This window comes from Tursiops truncatus, chromosome 4, assembly GCF_011762595.2.
Source record: "Tursiops truncatus isolate mTurTru1 chromosome 4, mTurTru1.mat.Y, whole genome shotgun sequence".
NCBI classification, from domain to species: Eukaryota; Metazoa; Chordata; class Mammalia; order Artiodactyla; family Delphinidae; genus Tursiops; species Tursiops truncatus.
The window spans coordinates 26,300,280-26,306,279 of record NC_047037.1 but is presented as its reverse complement, the minus strand read 5'-3'; the positions used below and the strand labels follow the sequence as shown (position 1 = coordinate 26,306,279).

At 44.2% G+C, this 6,000-nt stretch overlaps 1 long non-coding RNA gene across 1 annotated transcript in view; it reads right to left on the bottom strand.

Annotated features, from left to right (window-relative positions):
• Positions 1-455: 455 nt before the first annotated feature.
• LOC101332943 (uncharacterized) overlaps positions 456-6,000 on the bottom strand; it is a 73,327-nt gene continuing 67,782 nt past the window's right edge. The window contains exon 5 of the long non-coding RNA XR_012331329.1: positions 456-2,672. This is a non-coding gene — a long non-coding RNA (uncharacterized lncRNA). The remainder of the gene's footprint in view (positions 2,673-6,000) is intronic.

The window sequence follows — 6,000 nt, the reverse complement described above, 5'->3', positions numbered from 1 at the left end:
TAAGAATCCACCTGCCAATGCAGGGGACACTGGTTCGAGCCCTGGTCCGGGAAGATCCCACATACCGCAGAGCAACTAAGCCCGTGTGCCACAACTACTGAGCCTGTGCTCTAGAACCCGTGAGCCACAACTACTGAAGCCTGTGCACCTAGAGTCTGTGCTCCGCAACAAGAGAAGCCACTGCAATGAGAAGCCCATGCACTGCAACGAAGAGTAGCCTCTGCTCGCCACAACTAGAGGAAGCCCGTACACAGCAAGGAAGACCCAAAGCAGCCAAAAATAAAGTTAAAAAAATAAAAAAGAGCCAGGCATTGCTAAGATGGAGCTGGTAAGATGAGGTATGGGGTAGGGAGGGAGACAGACCCCAGGCAACAGACTGGGGCATGATTCCTAATTCCCTGCCCTCTGGTAGAACGAAGATGACAAAGAAGCCTGCTACCCCAAGCAATGCAGGCAGGTGGGCATGTGGATATACCACAGAGGACTGGGGATTCAGGAGGCACTGTTCGTCTTGTTACTGAGGCATCTGAGACTCTAGCGCTTAGTTGAAAAGCAACCAAAATCCTTGACAGCCTGACCTGATGACCTCTCCCAGATTCTAGAACAGAGTCAGGCCACCTGCTGGTCGTTGTGAGCTTGCTATGGCCTGCTGAGATGAAACTAGGCCAAGGCAGATGCAATAAATGAGAACTTCTCTCTCTCTGATTTTTAAGTAAGAAAACCAGGGTTTTTTTTTTTTTAACATCTTTATTGGATTATAATTGCTTTACAATGGTGTGTTAGTTTCTACTGCATAACAAAGTGAATCAGCTATATGTATTCATATATCCCCATATCTCCTCCCTCTTGCGTCTCCCTTCCACCCTCCCTATCCCACCCCTCCAAAGCACTGAGCTGATCCCCCTGTGCTATGTGGCTGCTTCCCACTAGCTATCTAGTTTACATTTGGTAGTGTATATATGTCCATGCCACTCTCTCACTTCGTCCCAGCTTACCCTTAACCTTCCCCGTGTCCTCAAGTCCATTCTCTACGTTTGCGTCTTTATTCCTGTCCTGCCCCTAGGTTCTTCAGAACCTTTTTTTTTTTAGACTCCATATATATGTGTTAGCATACGGTATTTGTTTTTCTCTTTCTGACTTACTTCACTCTGTATGACAGTCTCTAGGTCCAACCACCTCACTACAAATAACTCAATTTCATTCCTTTTTATGGTTAATATTCCATTGTATATATGTGTCACATCTTCTTTATCCATTCATCTGTCAATGGACACTTAGGTTGCTTCCATGTCCTGGCTATTGTAAATATAGCTGCAATGAACATTTTGATACATGATTCTTTTTGAATTATGGTTTTCTCAGGGTATATGCCCAGTGGGATTGCTGGGTCATATGGTAGTTCTACTTTTAGTTTTTTAAGGAACCTCCATACTGTTCTCCATAGTGGCTATACCAATTCACATTCCCACCAGCAGTGCAAGAATGTTCCCTTTTCTCCACACCCTCTCCAGCATTTATTGTTTACAGATTTTTTGATGATGGCCATTCTGACCGGTGTGAGATGATACCTCGTAGTTTTGATTTGCATTTCTCTAATGATTAGTGATGTTGAGCATTCTTTCATGTGTTTGTTGGCAATCTGTATATCTTCTTTGGAGAACTGTCTATTTAGGTCTTCTGCCCATTTTTGGATTGGGTTGTTTGTTTTTTTGGTACTGAGATGCATGAGATGCTTGTAAATTCTGGAGATTAATCCTTTTTTGAAGTTGCTTCATTTGAAAATAAGAAAATCAGTTCTTACTAAAAGAAAATGATGGAACCATTACCTAGGACCCAGAAGTACTTTTAAAATTAAGATGCTGTCTGTAAAATGATAAGAAAACTGAATATTCAAGGTCTGAACTAAGGAAAGAGCTTTTGGTTAGTTGGTTGATTAACAGGGGTGAAAGTGCCAAGTAAGACAAGCCATAACCACCTCTGCTCTGTATTTAGGAGCCAGATTCCCTTTCGTGTGTTATTTTCATGTTACAGAGCGAACCTTCACTCATCTAAATGATAGCCGGCTATTTGTATAGATGTCTAAGTGTGAAACTTGTTTAAGAAAATTGTGGAATGTCATAAAGTGGTATGAGTAGGAGGTAGTCAGTTGATTAATTATATTTATGACATACATTTGAGATGTAACTCAAAATGAACATTTTAAAATTCTTTTCCTGCCTCTTTGGGTTTTTCAAAACATAAAATCCCAGCAGTCTTCATTTTTGCAATGGGCAATTATAATTTGACTTCCCTTCTGAAGAAGTTTATAGTACCTTTAAACAAAATTAAAAGTGCTTCCACTATTATCTAGGTCTAACACAATGCAGAGCTTTTTAAAATATTTCCTTCTCGTTACTATTAAATCACCGGAATCAGGCTAGATTTGAATTTTGCAATATAGCTCTAGACCAGGCATCTTCAAGCACCAGATCTCCTTTTGCATCCCTCTTCCATCTTGTGTCCATGTGATCAGGCAGAGGTCATGGGTGGAGTGCCCACTTTGTGCGTTGAAGGGAGAGGTAGACAGGTTGCCAGGGTGAGGAGCTTCTGAGGGTAACTGACACACCTCTCCAAGTGGCCTCTTTCCTCCACTGGTGACCAGTTTCCTCTACACCAATAAATAAGTTTTCATTCTGCAATTAGAGAAGGCAGTGATTTAAATTCACATGTTAAATTATTCATTGAGAGCAAATTGTTTTTCAGTTGGGGGAGGAATGGAGTTCTTAATTTGTACAGACTCCACATAAGACACATTGCTACTGAATATTTGCTTCCTGCCCAATTCAGATGTTAAATCCCAAACCCCAGTGTGATAGTATTAGGAGGGTGGGCCTTTGGGAGGTGATTAGATCATGATGGTGGAGCCCTCATGAACGGGATTAGTGCCCTTAAAAGAGATCCCAGAGAACTCCCTCACCCCTCCCACCATGTGAGGACAGCAAGAAATGGCCACCTATGAACCAGTAAGAGAGCCCTCAGCAAACACCTAATCTGCCAACACTTTGATCTTGGATTTCAAGACTCCAGAACTGTGAGAAATACATTTCTGTTGTTTGTAAGCCACCCAGTCTACGGTATTCTATTATAACAGCCTAACAGACTAAGACACACACGCATTGTCTTTTTTCAGTCCCCCCAAGCCTATGAGGCAGACAGTATTAATATTCCCATTTTACAGATGAGGACCCCAAAGCTTAGAAATGTTCAGCGACTCTGTCCAGGTCCACAGCTAGTAAAGTAGGAGTAGCGATTTGAAGCCAGGCAGTGGGAATCGAGCGGCAGGGCTCTCAGCCACTATGCTGGGTCCCTGAGAAATGGCATAGGAAACAGCAAATGTAAACCGATCCCATCCAGGCTGGGTGTGCAAGTGTTGAGAAAGTGCAGGATAAGTGTGCTGGGGCTGATCTGGAGGGCTTTCTCAATCCCTGTGCCCACGTTTAGGGTCTGCTTCCACACTCCTGACCTGCAACTCAGAAATGCTGTCCATGCATTTTCATTTGAATGTCATTCGAATTTACAACCATGGAGGTCATGGACTGTGTGCCTTGCCTGAGTTTCCTGAGAAGCCAGTCAGGTGCATTAGAAGTCCTCCTCATCCCTGCCCCACAGAACAGGAAGTAAGAGGTACCGTGGGACTCTACCCTTTTTCTTGGTATCACTGTTGAAATCCAAAGCTGTGGGGAAAAGGTGATCAATTCCCCCAGGTTCTCAGTTCAGAAAGTCCCCTGTGGTGGAGGAGAAATGAATGAGAGGTGTGGGGTCCTCAGCCTTTGGAGGGCATAGAGTGACCACAGAGAGAGGCTATTCCTGCCCCAGCCCTTGCCTCCCCGGTGAGACCAAGGAGGAGACTACATGAGGAGTGGAGATCCACGCTGGAGACCTGAACAGGAGGGGCTGTGAGGTGGGCGGCCTGGGCAGGGTCTCAGGGTTGATGCGGGAAGACATCAGACACAGCCAGGTCTCCAATATCAGAGAGCTGTGCACTGAGGAGGGCCCAGAGCCCCCCCAAAAGAACTCAGTGATGCAACCCCCCAAGACAGCCTGCACCTGGGTGTTGTCTACAGAGAGGGCACTAAGAACCAGGTGCATGAGAGGGGATCTCCAAGATGGCAGAGAAGTAAGACGTGGAGATCACATTCCTCCCCACAAATACATCTACATGTGGAACAACTCCTACAGAACACCTACTGAACGCTGGCAGAAGACCTCAGACTTCCCAAAAGGCAAGAAACTCCCCACGTACCTGGGTAGGGCAAAAGAAAAAAGAAAAAACAGAGACAAAAGAATAGGGATGGGACCTGCACCTCTGGGGGGGAGCTGTGAAAGAGGAAAAATTTCCACACACTAGAAGCCCCTTCGCGGGTGGAGACTGCGGGTGGCGGAGCGGGGAAGCTTCGGAGCCATGGAGGAGAGCACAGCAACAGGGGTGCGGAGGGCAAAGCGGAGAGATTCCCGCACAAAAGATCGGTGCCGACAGGCACTCACCAGCCCGAGGGCGGGGGCTGGGAGCTCAGGCTCGGGCTTCGGAGGTCAGATCCTAGGGAGAGGACTGGGGCTGGCTGTGTGGACACAGCCTTAAGGGGGCTAGTGTGCCACAGCTAGCCGGAAGGGAGTCCGGGAAAAAGTCTGGACCTGCCTAAGAGGTAAGAGACCATTGTTTCGGGGTGCGCAAGGAGAAGGGACTCAGACTACCTCCTAAATGAGCTCCAGAGACAGTGTGAGCCGCGGCTATCAGCGTGGACACCAGAGACGGGCATGAAACACTAAGGCTGCTGCTGCAGCCTTAGTTTCAATTTTCCAACAGACAAAAGCCCAGGACCAGATGGCTTCATGGGCGAATTCTAACAAACATTAAGAGAAGAGCTAACACCTATCCTTCTCAAACTCTTCCAAAATATAGCAGAGGGAGGCACACTCCCAAACTCATTCTACGAGGCCACCATCACCCTGATACCAAAACCAGACAAAGATGTCACAAAGAAAGAAAACCACAGGCCAATATCACTGATGAACATAGATGCAAAAATCCTCAACGAAATACTAGGAAACAGAATCCAACAGCATATTAAAAGGATCATACACCATGATCAAGTGGGGTTTATCCCAGGAATGCAAGGATTCTTCAATATATGCAAATCAATCAATGTGATACACCATATTAACAAATTAAAGGAGAAAAACCATATAATCATCTCAATAGATACAGAGAAAGCTTTCAACAAGATTAAACACCCATTTATGATAAAAACCCTCCAGAAAGTCGGTGTAGAGGGAACTTATCTCAAGATAATAAAGGCCATATAAGAAAAACCCACAGCCAACATCACTCTCAATGGTGAAAAACTGAAACCATTTCCACTACCATCAGGAAAAAGACAAGGTTGCCCACTCTCACCACTATTATTCAACATAGTTTTGGAAGTTTTAACCACAGCAATCAGAAAAGAAAAATAAATAAAAGGAATCCAAATCGGAAAAGAAGAAGTAAAGCTGTCACTGTTTGCAGATGACATGATACTATACATACAGAATCCTAAAGATGCTACCAGAAAACTATTAGAGCTAATCAATGAATATGGTAAAGTAGCAGGATACAAAATGAATGCACAGAAATCTCGTGCATTCCTATACACTAATGATGAAAAATCTGAAAGAGAAGTTAAGGAGACACTCCCATTTACCACTGCAACAAAAAGAATAAAATACATAGGAACAAACCTACCTAAGGAGACAAAAGCCATGTATGCACAAAACTATAAAACATTGATGAAAGAAATGAAAGATGATACAAACAGTTGGAGAGATATACGATGTTCTTAGATTGGAAGAATCAACACTGTGAAAATGACTGTACTACCCAAAGCAATCTACAGATTCAATGCATTCCCTATCAAACTACCAACGGCATGTTTCACAGGACTAGAACAAAAAATTTCGCAATTTGTATGGAAACACAAAAGA